The sequence below is a fragment of the Saimiri boliviensis genome, chromosome 2 (genome assembly GCF_048565385.1).
Source record: "Saimiri boliviensis isolate mSaiBol1 chromosome 2, mSaiBol1.pri, whole genome shotgun sequence".
NCBI lineage: Eukaryota > Metazoa > Chordata > Mammalia > Primates > Cebidae > Saimiri > Saimiri boliviensis.
In genome coordinates, this window is record NC_133450.1 from 176,515,323 (window position 1) to 176,534,253 (window position 18,931).

At 40.1% G+C, this 18,931-nt stretch overlaps 1 long non-coding RNA gene across 1 annotated transcript in view; it reads right to left on the bottom strand.

Annotated features, from left to right (window-relative positions):
- Nucleotides 1-18,435, bottom strand: part of LOC141582856 (uncharacterized) — a 33,548-nt gene extending 15,113 nt beyond the window's left edge. The window contains exon 1 of the long non-coding RNA XR_012515764.1: nucleotides 17,228-18,435. This is a non-coding gene — a long non-coding RNA (uncharacterized LOC141582856). The remainder of the gene's footprint in view (nucleotides 1-17,227) is intronic.
- Nucleotides 18,436-18,931: the final 496 nt, after the last annotated feature.

Sequence of the window (18,931 nt, forward strand, 5' to 3'; positions counted from 1 at the left end):
TACCAGTCTTCATCCCTCCTAGGCCAGCCTGAGCTTCTCCAGAGGACTTCCACACTCCTGCCTCTTTGCTTTGATGCTCTAGCACCAATCTTCCCTAGAATGCCACTCCCTCTCTTCACCTAATTCCTACTTGTTCTTTCAGATGGAGCTCAGCCCTGCTGCCTCCAGAAAGCCTTTCCTGACACCCTTTAGATATCTCTAGATCACCTCCTAGGTACTCTGTATGAGCATACCTCTAGCATTCCTATACATTGCAACTGAGTTTCACTTATCTTCTCCCTCACTGGAATGAGTACTTTGACGAGATCAGATCCTATGCTTCCCCTCATTCTCAGTACACAGTACCAGACACTCAAAAAGTTTGTTGATCTACAAGAATTGAGAGCAGAGACTCACACACACACACACACACACACACACACTCATCCTTGTACACCAATGTTCACAGTGGCATTGTTCACAACTGCCAGATGTGGGAAACAACCCGTGTGCATCACAGATGAATGAGTAAGCAAAATGTTGCATAGAATACATACAATGGGATATCATTCAGCCTTTAAAAAGAAGGAAATTCCGACACATGTACAACATGGATGAACTTTGGAAATGTTATGCTAAGTCCAATAAGCTTAACACACAAGGATAAATAACTAAGTTAAATAAGCTTGACACACAAGGATAAATATTGTATATTTATGTGAGATGCCTAAAATAGGCAAATTCATAGAGGCAGAAATTAGAATAGGGGTTACCAGGAGACAAGGCAGTGAAGGGGAAGGGGTAATGGGAGCTGTTAAGTAGGTATAGAGTTTCTGTTTGAGATGATGAAAAAGCTCTAAAAATGGGTTAATGGTGATGGTTGTATAACATTGTCAATGTACTTAATGCCACTAAATTATACACTTAAAAATGGTTAAAATAGCAACTTTTATGTTATGCTCATTTTAACCACAATTTTACAAGGAAAAAATAGCTGAATAAATAAATCACATTGGACGTCAAAGAGCATCTAAAGCAGGCGTCCTCAAACTACGGCCCATGGGCCACATGTGGCCCCCTGAGGCCATTTATCCGGCCCCCTGCCGCACTTCAGGAAGGGGCACCTCTTTCATTGGTGGTCAGTGAGAGGAGCGCAGTATGTGGCGGCCCTCCAACAGTCTGAGGGACAGTGAACTGGCCCCCTGTGTAAAAAGTTTGGGGACGCCTGATCTAAAGCCTTACTCAGGCCCCTTATACCACGTAATGTGGCTCCTTATACCACGTAATGTGGCTCCTGCTGTCCTCTCTGATATAATCTCCTAGCCTTTCTCATAAACATTCTACTCTGGCCACATTCCACTCCTGTTTTTTTCTGCAAAAATACCAGACTTGTTCTCCCACGTTCATTGCAATAGCTTTCTAGTGGTTAAAATGGTCTTATTCTACATCTTCATATGCCTCCCTCCCTCCCTATTAAGTAAGTGTCCTTCTGAGGAAGGACATGACCACTCCATTTCAAACTGCTATCTTTACTCCCACCATCTAGATTATTGTCTGTATCGGTTAAGCCAATGCTTGCTGATGTCATGAACAAATTCTAGAATCTCAGTGACTTAAAACAGTCCTAAACTTTAGGGTGCAACCAGATCATCTTGAGGACTTTTAAAAACACAGATTACTAGACTCTACCCCTCCAAGATTCAGTATGTCTGGGATAGGGCCCAAGAATAACCATTTGTGGCAGTTCCTAGGTGCTATGGTTTGAATGTTTGAGTCACCTCCAGAATTCATGTTAAAACAATACCCAGTGCAACAGTATTGTATTAGTCCAGTTCATGGTGCTGATAAAGACATAGTGGAGACCGGGCAATTTACAAAAGAAAGAGGTTTATTGAACTTACAGTTCCATGTGGCTGGGGAGACCTCACAATCATGATGGAAGATGAAAGTCACATCTCACATGGTGGCAAACAAGAGAAGAGTGATTGTGCAGAGAAACTCCTGTTTCTAAAACCATCAGATCTTGTGAGACTTATTCACTAGCATGAGAACAATACAGCGAAGACCCACCCTCAGAATTCAACCACCTTCCACTGGGTTCCTCCCACACAACATGTGTGAATTGTAGGGGTTACAATTCAACATGAGATTTGTGTGGGAACACAGCCAAGTCATATCAAATATTAATAGGTGTAGCCTTTAGGAGATGAATAGGCCATGAGGTCTCCACTCTCATGAGTGAGTTTAGTGACCTTATAGAAAGAGCAGCAGAAACTAGCTAGACTCCTTTTTCCCTTCTGTCCCTTCTACCATATGAGAACACAGTGTTCAAAATGTCATCCTGGAAGCAGAGAGCAGCCTTCACTAGACACCAAATCTGCTTTGCTCTGATCTTGGGCTTCCAAGTCCCCAGAACTATGAGAAATAAATTTCTATTATTTATAAATTACCCAGTCTTAGGTATTTTGTCATAGCATCCTAAACAGATTAAGACCCTAGGTGATGCCGATGCTGCTAGTCTAGGGACCCAATTTTGAGAACCACTGGTTTAACACAATTAAGGTTTATTTCTCATTCATATGACTGCAGCACATATGCATTTCAAGCTGGGAAGCGTTCCTCCATGCAGTAATTCAGGATACTATGGCTCCGCTACTTTTAACACACTGCCCACAGTTGCCCCAGGAGTGGTCTCCCTCCAAGTCAACCAAAATACAAAAAAGCATGAAGGACCATAAATGACAAATTTTTATGGTCCATACCTGCAAGTGGCACATCACTTTTTTTCACATTTTATTGGCCAGAACTCAGTCAAATGGCCACACTGAACTGCAAGGGAAGTTGACAAATACAGTCTATCTTTGTATCCATGTGAAAGAGTAAATGGAATTGGTAATCAACTATACCCACCAGCCCCTCATGCTATTATATTTGCCTTCATAATAAGGCCTGTCTCCACCTGATATTAAATAACTTATTTATTTGCTTACCTTTTAATGGCCTCTCCATGAGACTGTAAGCTAACAAGGGCAGAGTCACTCTCTTATTCATCACTATATTTTCAGTACCTAGTACAGTGCTTGGAACTGTGAACATAGAGGGCACCAATAACTATTTCTTGAATTATTAAATATATTTTTTGTGGGGCACACTATCTGATGACCTCATATTTACTTCTCATCTTTCAGATGCTCTTGAAACCATATTCTTTATCCTGCTTATGTCACTGAGCCCCTGCCATCAGAGTAGGCCCATGTTTAATTAAGCCAACATATGGGACAAGTTTTTCTAATAGCACTAACCAAGTTATGCTGCACTAACGACTGCTCTGTCCTGAGCATATCAGTCATGGTATCTTGTCATTCCCAATGTCTCTTTCTAGTTTACCCTAGTGGCTCTCTTTGGAAGCAATAAGAAGAGCCCACAAGTTCATTCCTAGCCAGGCTAAGGACTCATGAGTTGGTCTAGCACAGAGCACACTCTAAATGGAGTGATCATAACTAAGACAGATAGCTACCCTGTGGGATTTGAACTAGGGGAGTTTGGAAATTAATCGGCAAAACATAAAAGAGTAAATACACAGAAAGAAGTAGACACGCTGTGACTGTGAAGTAGCAACAGTCAAGAGAGATGAAGCAACTGCCTTGGATCCTCACGGCCTTCCTGTTACAATTGTAGTAAATTGCAGGATGTCTTAAAAAATTAACTGTCAGTTTAACAAAATGAACTGCCCCACCCAGAGATGGTAACTAGGATTACATACTTCATCCAAGATACTACTTGCTCCCTGCCCTCATTACCTTATACTAAGGATACCACGGCAGTTTCTTCACTACCTTTCTCATCTTTTCTGCACCTTTCCACCAGATCCATCTCTCATAAAATACGAGATTTGCTCTAATACTTCCTGCTCTAATACCCTCCAATGTTCCCCACAGATTACAGAAGTAACGCTTAATTTGCATCTATGTGATAAGAATTCTTCTAGGGCTACATATACATTGTCTCACTTAATCATTAGATGAACCCTACAATTAGGACCACCATTTTTATTTTGCAGCTATAGTGATCGGATCATGAAAGGAAAGAATACATTGCCCACACACATGGAGCTAGGAAACAGCAGAGCCAAAGCAGAAACCCACATATGCCTGTTTCTAAAGCTTCTCCTATTTGCAAATAGTATACATTCTTTCATTCATTCAGATATATTTGCTGAGTGTCAACCATGTGCCAGAATTGTGTACGTACCAGGATTATAATAGATAATTTACTGATAGATAATTGTAAGAGTACTGTGATAGAATGAATTATCATTAGTATTAGACAGGAAGTATGAATGCTAAGAAAGCAAACTGCAGAAACTCTTGCAAGCCTAGCCTCATTGCTCAGGGAAACCCTTCTCAAGGCAGTGTCATTGGAGTTATCTGAAGGTCACATAGGCGTGAACAACCTGCTTTCTATTAGGAACATTATCCTGGTGGCAAAGAGACTGTGTAATGCCTTGTCTCTCTCTCTGACTCTCCTACACTGCTGGGCAGGGAAGAGGGAAGCTAGGGGAAGAAGGGATAAAGGGACAAATCCAAAAAGACCTATTAATTGTCAGATGATATTACCAAAGCATATTTTGTATTTCAACAATTCTTATCCTTTGGGTTTCCAATTGTTTCTGTGTAATTTTAAACTAAAATCTATTTCCTTACCCAGCAGCATCTCTTTCTTCTTCCACACAGAGATGCATTTTTATTACTAGTCTGTTGGCAGTGCTAATTATATTCTCCATAGCACATTCCTGATTGCATGAAATTAAATAAGGCAGGTGTGAAGGTGACAAAACAAAACAAAATATATGACTTATATGACAGACTGATTGGTTTGGTAGAGGACAGGGTAAAAACAGCAAATGTTATTCTATATAAAGATTAGGGCAAAAGGCACAATAGAGTCACACTTTTATACAGGTAAATCAAATCAAACTGAAAATAATTTTTAGCAGTTTCCTTTATTATAAATGTAGTCTGAACACACTGTCTTACTGTTTTTCAGCCTTTCACAGGCTTCTGATTTACCTTCTATTTAAGATGTCTCTAAATTAATAGAACTATTTTGATAGAATATTCAATTTTGCATTACAACTTGAAGGTTGATTCACAATCATCACTTCAACATCAGAGTGAAAGCAGAAATTATAAACATCTTTATAAGAGCTTTACCAAATGGGACAAAGATGGAAAATAAATTCTATGTAAGAAGCAGAAATAGAAAATCTGCACAAATAAGCCAAACTCTAAATCCATACTGGATTAGATAAATTTCAAAGGTGATAAAATATTTGTGGGAATGGGATGTCCCCAAATCAGAAAGCCTGACTTGTGGTTTTGCTGATGTCTCCCATAATTTTAGTGATATACATATACACTGTAGTTGTGTGTTCACCAAATCTCATTTCCTTTTCTTCCTGGACCCATCTTCTGTACCCATATTCCCAGCCTCCCACAGATGAGGTGTGGCCTTGAGACTGAGTTCCACCCAAGGAAATGTGAATGGAAGACCTAGGGGAGCCTGGGAGCATGAATGACTAAGCAGAGCACACCCCACCCCTCCACACACATCTGCCCTGACCCTCATGAGACTGCAATGGAAGGGAGCAAATGCGTTAAGTGACTGAGTGTCCAGTGTTGTTTTTTGTGCAGTAGCTGACCAACCCTAAGGCAGGGATGACCCAGGTCCTGCCATAGTAGACCACAATTTTGTAGGCCATGAGTTAACCTACAGATAAATGAGTTAACTGCAGATGTTTTGAATGGTTCTACTGGATATCGATGGTTGAGAAACTTTATATTAAGATATAACAAGGCATCTGAATAAATTTCCAAAGGCCAGAGCATCTAAGAGGAACAAAGTTATAAAGGAGGAGTAGATGGAAGGAAAGATGAGTAAGGGGGTAATGCAGCTAGTATCTAAGATGCTCCTTCCAAACCTGTGAGCTCCCTCCTGAGAGAAGTAATCAGGTTCCTCTTTGCTTAAGTGCCTCACGCATGCACCAGCAACTAAAGTCCAAAACCTCTAAAGCTGTCATTAAACACTCTCCATGATCTCATCTCTGCCCAGCTCTTTAACCCATTTACGCCGGAGGTTGCAAATTTTTGTGTGTGAAAAATCAGACCTTGGCAATGACCTTCAGCAGTAGGATATAAATAACTCCCACAAATTTAGCATTCCCATAATAGAACACTAAGCATAAATTTAATCATCAACCACTATTTATCCTCTGCTTGACCCACCTTGTATTGCAAGTGTTTCCTTAACAACCCCATCTTATGCCCTTATGTGTAACATTCCCTTTGTAAGGTGTACCTTCCCCCACCTCATTTGCCTCCATAATTCATAATCATCTTTCCAAGCTAAGCTTAAACAACATCTGCTGATGACTGTTATTCTGAGGAAACGTGCTCCTTAAGCTGGTTTCCATAACCCTTTATAACCACATGTATCACAGCACTTATGAAAGTCATGATTGTTGCTCTTCATTCTCATTTTTGGCTAGATGCATATGTCCTTGATGACAAGAACCACGTGTGATGGCTCTTCTCTCCCAATGGCCTGTTGAGTATCTTGCCCCTTGCCACCTCCCTCCCACCAAGGTAACAAACAATAAGTATATGATTAAGTTGAAAATGAGACACTTCCTTGGGCACACAGTCCAGATGTGACTGGAAACAGTGGAACACTGTACAAATTTTCCAGGAAACCTAGGAAATATGCCAGCAAAAGAAGTCCACTGTAGCTCTTGAATAAGTTTTGCTTTACAGACTGTCAGTCAGTCAATCTTAAGGTGGAATTACACTTTTCTGTAAATACAGATGTCAAAGGAAAGCAAGCTTAGGAACCTATACGTTCTCTAAAGATGCCTGAGAATGTATACAAATAAAAAGTGAACATGACAACCTGAGACATAAAAATAAATCTAGATCAAAGGACTTCTTGATTCCAAAGGCCACCCCTTCCTGACTCCACACATTAAAAATATTCATTTTTCCCTTAAATAAAACAGGCTTTTATTCCACTGTTGAAATCCAAGTACCAGAAATATCCTACAAGTACAATAGGGGCATGGTTAATTACATCATGGACTATCCAACAGAACAAATTATAATGGCAAAGAAAAATGTTCACTGCCAATTTTGACTATCGAAAGTATCATCTCAATAAAACATTATTTTAAATTATATTTATATTTTTAAAAAGGAAAGAACTGCCAAAAACTGCTGTAATTGTGGTTTCATAACAGCAGTAAAATAGATGGTTTTATTTTCTTCCATATGCCTGTTTGTATGTTTCAGGTTTTCTATGATAAAGGCAGAATGCCTTTATAATTAGAAAATGCAAGAATGCTCTTAAGTCAGACAGTGTGGCTTTGAATCCTATTCCCACTTCATTATAACTGTGACCTTCATGCAAGTAATACACTTCTCTATTGCTTCAGGTTTCTCATCTGGAAATGGAGATGATGATTCTTTTTAGGGTTTTCATAAGATAATTGTGAGGTAGTCCACATGAAACACTTACAGCAGTGGCTGGCATACAGCAAACCTTGATAAATGCTACCCAAAGTTTCTGCACGTGGAAGAGCCCAGTGGGGGGTTCAGAAACTCAAGCAGCAAGGTCAGATGGGGAGAGGATGGGCTTAAACAGCAAACTTTTATCTCCTACACAGTTGTACTCAAGACTGCTTAGGGATTCAAACCTGGCAAATTACTGGTTCCCTGTCATGCAATGCTCAGTATCTCCTTTGCTCAACACAGCTGCCAGAGAGGAAGGAAGAAAAGATCAATTTTCAACTTTATTCTCCATTGTCTTTCTACTTTCTCATCGCAGCCTCCCTTTCATTTGTATTTTGTCTTAACTGCCAATTTTGGGCTTAATTGGTAGAAGGCAAAAAAGCTCAAGTAAAACGAAGCTCAGCAGAATATAAAGAAACAAAGGACTAAAAAATGAAGGCATGAATGGCTGTCTCAACTCTATATAATCAGTGAAGCAGGTTGACATGGCACTGTAACATATATAACCTCCTACTGAAGTGGACTGTTTCATTTATTGCTCCAATTTTCTCATGGCAGAGATAATTTGCCTGTGTGATGATTACACTGTGTCTCAGGAACTTTTGCCTACTGTTGTATCTTAAATTTGGGAAATCTGTCTGCTTTCAAAGTACTGAAGATAACTTGGGAGGCAAAGCAATCTCATTTCCACTCCAACACAGTTGCAGACTTGGGTTCAATCTATGAAAGTCAATTGGTAGATTTGCACAAGTAGTCTAATTAGAGATATTCAGATAGCAGGCACAGGTTCCGTTTGCATTCTAGTATTTTTTTAAAAAAATCAATGTCCACACACAGGAAGAAAACTGAGCACTTATTTTAAAGCCTCAAATTACAGCAGTGCCACGCACAGAAAGCCAGTAGAGGGGTTATAGGTCAATACAAAAATACCACCTCATGGGGAAGAATGATTAGAAGGGATGGACAGAATTTTCACCTCCAGGTCACAAGTTCAAAATGCTGCCCAGCCCTGCCTGTATGGTATTTATAACCTACTAAGAGTCCATCTAAAAAGGGTTGGCTCAGGGACTATCTTTCCACCAGAAATTGTCATCCTTTCAGCGAGGAGAGTGAGAAACAGTAGGATTCCACCCCCCCGCCCCGCCCACAAAGGAACTCACCTATGCAGCTCCTTGAGATGTATTCCAGCAGGCACAGCTGTGTCAATTGCCCATTGACTAGAGCCCATTCCCAGCGTTCTTGACCCAGGCTCTGTGGCTGTGGGCCCTGGGAAGGTGAGGCTTCCAGGGGGAAACTCAGTCAACATCATTTACCTTACGTCTGACTTTCAGTCACAGAGTCAGAAAGAAGGAACAGAAAACATGAAGGTATTTCCAAATGTCCAAATAAATCTCCTTCCTCCAAGTTCTTCAGGCTCAAGTTCTGGGGTACTGAATCAAACTAGCAACTAAAAGCTGAAGAGGATTCTCTATGTTTAAATAGAAAACTAATATTTATTAAACCATAACCATGAGACAGCACTCTATGAATTGCTTTCCTAGACTTCCTTCATTTCACAAACATTTAATGTAGAGAAGCTAAGCCAAAAAATGAATTTTAAAAAATCAGGATATATGGATGAGGGAATATATTCCCTGTCGCAAGGGAGTCTGCAGGAGTCTTTAATTCTTAAGCCTGTGAAGTAATTTTTATCTCACATTCCCAAAAGTATTTTAGGCAACTGAGAGTTAGTTGACATCATCATCATCATCGCTGTCAACATAATCATCCCCATTTTATAGAGTTGAGAACTGAGGCTAAAAGAATTGAAGAAATTGCCCAAGATCACACATCTACAAAGTAGCACGGCCCATAAGGCAACACAGACTATCCAGTCAGTAGTTTCTGCTTACAACATGCCACCTTTTATTATAATTCAGAAATTCTTTCTTCTTAGACCAGATTTACCCAAAAGCTTGGCAAGATAAAAAGGAGACAACAGAATACCTGATACCATTCTAAAATCCCAAGAAAAAGAAAAAATAATTTTTTCTTTGAGTATGACAACAGGAATGTCTGGAATGAGTCAATGCTACCTCTAGGGGTCGCAAGTTCTCCTGCCCTAACAGTTTTCATGTTGGATTAGAAATAATGAGTAGCATTCCACCTTGTGCAAAGCAGAATCAGAACACTGCAATCCTCACCATGGGGGTGGCCAAGAAACATCCTTCCTTTTCAGAGAAAGTCCAAGGTAGAGAAGCCATATGGCAGGGCAGAGAGGGAACAGCATCTGTATCAAGCCCACCTGAGTGTGAATCCGCAGTCCACACCTGGTAATTATATGACTCAGGGCATATTAATGTTAGTGTCCACACCTGTAGAAGGGTGGTGATAAATCCCATTTTGTAGGATTGTTGACAAGATGCTTGTACAGCACCGAGAGGCATCCTAGGATGTGGTAAGAGCTCAATAATTGGATGCTATTATTTTTGTTTCTGGTCCTCCTAAGCCTCTGGGAATTGCTATTCAGTGGAAGAGCAGTTTCACAGCACGTTCCATGGAATTCCCTATTCTGACTCCCTGAGAACAGCATGCTGATCTCCTCTTGAGACACACACACCCTCTTGCCTCTGAGCAGTCACTCACTATACATCTCTAGGGCCACCCATAAAAGCTAAAAAACCCTCAGAAGTCACCAAGAAGTTGTTCTTTATAGAGTGCAATTCCCTGACCCAAATCAGTCTTTGCCTTCGAATCAGTTTATGTTACTAGTTATTTAGTAGATTGATTGCTGCTATGGCAACTGCACATCCCTCTGCACAGACACAGGCATAAGTCCTTGATACAATCCTGGCTTAGTCTCTCTGGCTGCATTCAGTACATGCCAGAATTACATAATATTGGGAAAATTAATTTCTTTCTGCACTATAGGCACTGGGGCTGCATTGTGGTGCAAAGAACAAATGAAGCCTGGTGCGTAAAGCAGGGACTGTGCTTATCATCCACCAGCTTGGAAGGAGAGGGAACTGAAGAGTCCCCAGCTGTGCTCTGGCCACACTGCTCACCTTTGGTTTCCACGATTTCTGCCAAATATCAAGGCAAGATGTGCCCAGAGAATGCAAACGCCACTTGGCAGTGATTTGCAGTCTTCCAGGAAAGCTTTTCACTAATGTAGGAAAGTACAGGTTTTTCTTAAATCAGAAGGAGTTGGGTAAGGATTCTGAGCCTACCACTTCCTTAGCTGTATGATCTTGGGCAAAGCCCTTAAACTCTGAAACCTCAGTTTCCCCATCAACAACATGATGAACTAAGAATAGCATCCGCTCCCCTTGGTTGCTACAAAGATAATATGACACAACAATCCTGGCATGTAGACAAAGTCTAATAACTGGCAGGTCCATTTTTCTCTATCTTCCTTCTTCTTCCCTTAAAAATCTTTTTTTTTGTCCTTTTCCTCTGATTAGCAAGAGATATTATTAGGCTCATTGATTAAGGAACTGGTTCTATGCTGTCCTTAAATATTTCTGATTCAGAGGCTTGAGCCTCAATCAAATTCTGCTAAATGTGTCAAGTTTGCTGTATAATACAGGTCAGTGTCTTTGCTTGGTTTCAGCTCAAGAAGACATGCTAGATCCTGAAAGTGACTTTTGCTCTGTCCTATTCTGTCACCTCCAGCTTCTCCCCTTTTCCCTCAGGTTAAACTTCCTTAAAATGGCAGCTATTTATCATGAATGAGGATGGAAAACTAGTGTGTAAGTATAAAAAGTGCACCCACTTCTCGAAGAGTCCCTCACTTCTCATATTCGGAGACAGGCTAAGCACTGTGATCATTGTTTGCTGAGGAAGCCATGTTATTAGCAGCCATGCTGTTTCTGTATCTGGAGATGCCAGGAGTACTTACAGAAATTCTTCTAAACCATATGTTGTTTTTATATTTTACCTACTCTTTATGTATATATAATTTGCATAAATACAAAAATAAATAGCTGTCCTGCATTTCTCTGAAGACTGTAAACTCTGAAGAGGAAAAAATTTTCCCATATATCAGCCTTAATGGCATAGTGCTTGGTATTCAGTGAAAGTCAGCAATGTTACAAGCCCAAACTGACTTTCTGGGATTTCATAGTTAATCATTTATGATAAAGATAGTCTCCTATTATGTACTTTTTACCACCAACACTGAAAAAGAATGGCATGATCAGGCCAGAAATATTATTACACCATAAACCAATGCCAATTTCATCAACTTATTCTGAAGATCCCAGGATTCAAGGTCAGTTACCTGAGACAAAACAATTTATATGAAGAAATGCTTTGACTGCAAAGTATAACAAGTGAGAACATGGCTCTAAAGTCAGAGAGACCTGGGTTCTGGATTCTAACCTCAATTCTCAGTTTCATTTTCTTTAAAAGTGGTAATATTTATTTACTTGCAGGGTTGTACAAAGTGATGGTTAGGAATGCAAACTCTGCAGTTAAGAATGTCCAGGTTGGATTCGTGGCCTGTCCACTTGTGGACACTTAGTGTTTCAGTGAACCTGAATAAATGACTTTACCTCTGGAAGCCTGTTTCCTCCTCTGAAGCATGGAGGTAGTCATGGCCCTATTGCATGGGTTTTTGTGAAGATGAACTCATATTATCCGTGTAGAATACTTAGCACAGGGCATGGCACGTAAGCACTCAATAAATGTAGCCAGTAGTGGTTGTAGAGTAGTAGTAAATGAAATGATGGGTATAAAAAGCCTGGCTTTTAGATTTTTTAAAAAATGGAAATGTGTGCTGTCAAGAAAATTCCAGACCATTGCAAATTTCTTTAGAATCAAAAAGTTGGACAGGGACTATGATGAGAAAGGAATCCTCTTATAAATCTGTCCTCCCATTGAAGTGGCTTCAGTGCTAGCAGAACAGTAAGAGGGTAGTGAAGTCTGGCCTACATGCGACCTCCCTACTTCTGAAGCGATGCCTGCTGAAACACATGGGCCAGGGGCTTATTGCACTCTACAGCCCCAGGAGTGGGTGATTACTAGCTACTGCCAAGGATGATGGGGAGAGGAAACACAAAAGCAAAATTTTAAATGAATCGGCATAACAGGGCAGTGCCAGGAAAAAAAAAAATAAAACATCGACGAAAGGCTGGCCAACCACCCTCTGAGAGCAACGGGGTGGTTTCCTTTGAACACAGGGCCATCTCTGAGGCCAATAAGGGAGCTCCAAAAGAGTTGCAGCAATAAAGAAAATAATGATTTTTTATAGACACATAGCCTAGATCAGATTGCTGGTCATGCTTTTTCTGTTTTGTTGCTTCAAAGATACACCCACACACCTTTGGCAGTGTTATCCTCAAACGACAAGATGTTACTTCTAAGTTGCAAGACCTCAGGCGCTATTTGTCCTCACCCACACCCAACTGTCTGCCATCTTCAGCAACAAACATATCCCTGAGGACGAAAATGGCCCTTCAGTTCCTGAGTCGTTTAAACTGAAAAACCAGTTAAAGTGCCATTCCCAAAATAAAACAGAAACATGGCCACTGGCATGAAATATTTACAGCTGTGAGACAAGGGGGGGGGGAAAAAAGCCTCACTTGACCTGGTCGTCAGGGGAATGATGTAGCTACACAGGCCCGTAGAGAAGTATTTTGGCCTGATATCATTCTCCCTTTTGTGATTCCTATGGGTACCTGTCACTCAAGCTAAAGACCCAAAAGTCATCTTCAACTGCTTTGTTCTCTTACCCCTATATTTAATCTCAAACATAGTTCCATCTGTTCCACGTCTAACATTTCCTGAACTGGTACTCTCCTTGCCCAGTGGACACCCCTCTACAGTTCAGGCTCTCATATCTCTGCTGACCAAAGCAGCCACGTCGCTCACTCGTTTTTTTCTATCCAGTATCTCCCCCTTTCCCATTGCTCTTCCCACTGCAACAGCATGACTGCAAAAGCCCTTCAAGATCAAGCTCTTACCTACATGTCCACAGTTACCCATTATCCATCCAGTCTTCAGTTTCCCCACAGCCCAGCAACTCTCATCCATCCTGAAACATGTTCTACGTTGTGTGTACCTTCACACTGTGGTGCATGCTTTTCCCTCTCTGCATGGAGTTACCTCAGCCCTGATAAACCTACCTATCCATCCTTCAACATTCAGCTCAAATGTTTATGTCTTCTCTTCATTCCTTGATTTCCTTAAGTTAGGTTTAGGGGCTCTCTACACTGTGCTCACTTTGTTATTTTGTATGCTTTTATTATAGCACATTTCATACTGTATGGCCATCATATAAATATCTCTATGTCTATTCGTGTTCTGGGTATATGATGGTCAGTCAGGTGTGGTTATAAGAGGAAACATAGAAGAGGCTCAGGGAAACAAAGTTTATTATACTCACTGGTCCTAGAAACAAAAGGCATACTGATATTGTTTGGCTAAGTCCCCACCCAAATCTCATCTTGAATTGTAGCTCCCATAATTCCCATGTGTTTTGGGAGGGACCAGGTGGGAGATAATTAAATCATGGGGGTGGTTCCCCCGTATTGTTGTCAGGGTAGTGACTATATCTCCCAAGACCTGATGGTTTTATAAGGGGTTTCCTCCTTTGCTTGGCTCTCATTCTCTCTTGCCTGTCACCATGTAAGATGTCCCATACTCTTCTGCCATGATTGGTGGCCTCCCCAACCATATGGAACTATGAGTTAATTAAACCTCTTTTCTTTATAAATTATCCAGTCTCAAGTATGTCTTTATTAGCAGTATGAGAAGAGACTAATACACATGCCTATGTAGGGTCACAGGGGAAGCACCAGATTTTGGTCAGCAGGCAAAATACGATAGCCAGGAGAAAGTCTAGGCCACAGCCTTTACTGAGGTTTCCTCAGGAAAGGCAAGGCAGGGTACAGTAAACAGATTAGGACTGACTACATTAAGTAATTTTGGTGGACTTTGGGATCTGAGGGTGGCTTTTTAGTCACCTGGTAACTGGACCAGGGATAATTACAGTGAAAGAATATTGCTTCCTGGGGTGTATGGGCCAGACAGAAGAGGTATGGCTCTGGACTGGTTAGTTTGCATATCAAAGGCAATGCTCCTGGCTGAGTCCTAGGCTGTCTCTAAGAATTAAGAGTCTCTCCCCAGCCAGAATGATTTTTAAGATGTAAAAACATTATGATATATAGAAAAGCAACAATGTAAATGATAAAACTCCCAACCTCAAACTAAAACCTGAGTTCCTTCCTCCCATGTTCTAGGCCTTGTTGAAAGCAAGGCTGATATTCTACTGACATGCTGATATGTACAAATGTACTGCTTTTCTATACCTGGTTCTTCCTGATTTACTAACCATACTGGTTAGTAAATATTTTTGTCATCATCCCAATTATGTTTTGAATCTAACTGCTTTATTAACTGTCATCACAGCTTTGTAAGAGATGTATTTATTACCTATATTTTAGAGATCCAGAAATGAGGCTCAGAAAAGTTAAATATCTTAACCAAATCACAGTTAGTAAACAGCAGAGCCAGAATGGGGAGCCACATCTGCCTATGCTAGAGGCTCTTTCCTCTCCATCATACTGCCTCTCTGACTCTGTTTTCCCTTCTAGACTTAGGCATCCAACAAATGTCATTCATTAAATAACTGCCTAATGGATTAAGGCATAAATAGCAGTGATATATTTTACACTTTTCCCATAGCTAATTTCCTTTATGGAACAAAAAGGCAGGAGGTTCAAAACCTTGTTTTAAATGAAACACATCTCATAATAAGAAATGCTTACTTTGGCCAGGTCTGTAATCCCACCACGTTGGGAGGCTGAGATTGGAGGATCGCTTGATCCCAGGAGTTCAAGACCATCCTAGGCAACATGGCAAGAACCCATCTCTACAAAACATAAAAAAATTGGACAAGCATGGTGGTGTAAACCTGTGGTCCCAGTTACTCTGGAGGCCAAGGCAGAAGGATCCCTTGAGCCCAAGAGGTCAAGGCTGCTGCAAGCCATGATCATGCCACTGAACTCCAGTTTGGGCAACAGAACAGAAGCCTATATATTAGTTCATTCCCATATTGCTATAAAAAACTACCTGGGAATGGGTAATTTGTAGAGAAAAGAAGTTTCATTGACTCACAGTTCCACAGGGTGTACCGGAAGCATGACTGGGGAGGCCTCAGAAAACTTACAATCATGGCAGGAGGCAATGGGAAAGCAGGCACATCTTACATGGCAGAAACAGGAGAAAGAGAATGAAGCAGGAGGTGCAACATACTTTTAAACAGCCAGCTCTGTGAGTACTCACTCATTATAAGGAGAATGGCAACGGGGAAGTGTGCCCCCATGATCCAATCGCCTCTGACCAGGCCCCCTATAATATCAGAGATTAAAATTCACACATGAGATTTGGACGGGGACACAAATCCAAACCTTATTCACCCTATCTAAAAAAAATAAAATAAAAACAACAACAACAACAAAACAGAATTGCTTATTTCATCAAAATGCCATAGGTTCATTACAATAGCTACGATTTATTGAGTGACTGCCATGTAGCATAAACTATGCTAAGAACTTTGTGTTCATTATCTTATTTCATCCTCTCACTAACCCTGCAAAGTCAAAACCTACATATTTTTGCCATTTCAAATGAGGAACCAGAGCCTCAGAAAACATATGTAATGCTAATGGTTCAGAGGTGGTAAACAACAGAGCAGAGATGGAAGCTATGACACAATCTCCAAAATGCTTGTCCTTTCCACTATGCCACATGACCATTTTATTTCTATGTCCATGTACAATTTGCAGGAGTTAGTGTATACGGCAGGTATTGGGACTCCATACTACTTGAAAATTTCTGAGACAAAAAGGTCCTATACCACCATTAAGTTGCCTTGTCGGCAATGGCTTATTGTGGCTTCTATCTTCTGGGCCCAATGGGAAACACGGTCATGGGCTCAGGACCCGTCTCCTGCTGGAATCTTATTAGTACTTCCTCTGTACAAATAAGAACTGGTGTATTGTATTAAATTGACTGACACAAACAACCATGCTTTGTCCAGAAATAGAAAAATGCTATTTTCTTTAGCAAAATAAAACATAGGAAGTGGTGGGGGTTGAAATGTCATGCACGGAACAAAGGTTTGGCAGAGGAGAAAGGTTAAAATCAATCACTCTACAGGAGGAAAAAAAAAAGGTCTGCAGTATTCTATAGTAATTATCCACCCAAAGACACACTATAGAATTAGGAGCCACTGCTACTCAGAAATTCTTTTAAAAAACAAAGAAAGAAAATTTCCAACCCAATAATGTTAATGTTTTACTTTCACAAATCATTTGGAAAGATCATAGATATACAAGTAAAAATAAATAAAAGAATGCCATTTTAACATTCTCACCTCTAATGGTAGGAAGTAACCTTTTCATTTAAGAATGAGGCAGGAAGAAACCAAAATTGTTCACTCAAAAGAAAGTACCACCAGTATATTACTACTCTGACTTGTATGCTAGAGGAAATTAGAATTTAAGTTGAAAATGAAGGCTTATCCACCATTCATATCTTCTGGCTAATAACCTTTTCAAGAGAAACGTCCATTCACATATGCTATAGCTTCACAAACCTCAACATGGCACAACTTTCTGGGATTATTATTATTATTTTTATTTTCTGCAACATTTTCTTATTATTCTCTACCTAAGATTACAAATTCTTTAAGGTCCTACCTCTGATGTTCATTGTCCTCATCCTCCTTGTTTTTTAATCTCGTATTTCTCATTCAGACCAAGAGGAAGTTGTTAAGAAGAATCATAAAACAAAGACAGCAACGTACTGGTTTTTGGAGCCAAATGCTGAAATACGAAGTAAAAGAGAAAACTTTAAGCAACACAATTGATCAAGAATCCACTAAGAAAAGTACAAAGGAACTACCCTGACTCTAAGAATAAGAACTACAGTCTGCCCATGTGGTTGTTTTCTGTTCAGTTGAAAGCAGAACAAACAGAATAAAGGATTTATATCACCATTTAGAGATCAACCTTTCTCATATATGTATACATGTCTGTAAGTGTGTGTGTATGTGTGTGTGTATATATATATATATATATAACACAGATAAAAAACGAGTATTAAGTCAGAAAGGTGAACTCATTAAAAAGAAAGAATAAAAACCATGTATTTCATTGTTTAGCCTCGATTTGACCTGGAAGCGGAATAGTAGGGGAAGGAAGTAAACTGGCTCAAGGTTCCATGAGCCGACTATGCACAGTGTGATTAATCATACTATTTCCCCAGATCTAAAGCCTCTTCCTTTCTAGCATACTCTAGAGAGTCACTTCTTCAGTTAAATATATATTTGGATTCCTGTCACTTTCAGCTCTCAGTTCTCAATTCCTTTTTATCCTTTATAAGATACTTTCTGAGTATTAATCGTCCCCAGGAAACTATGTCCCTTACTTAATAAGAACTATCCCTTACTAAAATAAGAGATAAAGGCTGTCAGGTACCCTGACTTCTTGAAAAATGCATCAACAGAAATAAGTTTGGGTAGGGAGAAAAGAATTTTACCATGTAAGTGAGATGAATATTAGATAATTTGATTTGGGAGAGAAAATGCTGCAAAGATGATACTGATGAGAAAAGAGCACAGCTGTATTGTCTTGATTAAGTCACATATGGTATTATCTTAGGGCCCTAATTTGGGCATCTGTAAAGTGGAGGGGTTCAGCTATCTGAATATCCCTAAGTTTCTTCCTGGCTATAACATTTATGAATTAAGTCAGAGCTGAGATTGTGATTCAGGGTTCAAGATTTTTAGCTGTCTGCTTGAGGCATGTTAAAGAGCGATTTTCTCTTTTGAATCGCTATATGTGTCAGAAATAAATCCAGTGTACAGGAAATAAAACATTCTGCCTCTTCCTCCACACCCCCACTCCCTGGGTCTGATTGTTGGATAATAAAAACCAAGACAGGGAAGGCCCAAGGCAGACTCTTAGCCTGGCCTCTCCATTCAATGGATTCAGAATTATTCTGGTTTCTGAATAAGACTATTCTCCCTTTCACCCCCAGCATTTATCACTTTGGTCAACCATTAAAAGGATGAAGCAAAAGCACTGCCCAGCAAGAAACTCCTGCAGCTGGCAGAAATGAAAAGCAAAGATCTTCCCTCACAGGTCAAATCTAACTGACACCACACAGATAAAGCTAAGCTGGGAGAAAAGGCAGACTTGCAAGCAGTTGAAACTAGGGAGGAAACTATTTTGAGTTCCTTTCACCAAAAATTGTAACATATTTGTGCTTTTCTATCAGAGCCTCCTGGAACTCTCTGGCTTCTCCTTATTAATATTATTATTATTGAAAGATTTTTTTTTCAAGCGAGTCCCTGGTTAGCTAGAATATTCTTGCTTTTTTCTTTTTAAATCCTGTATTCA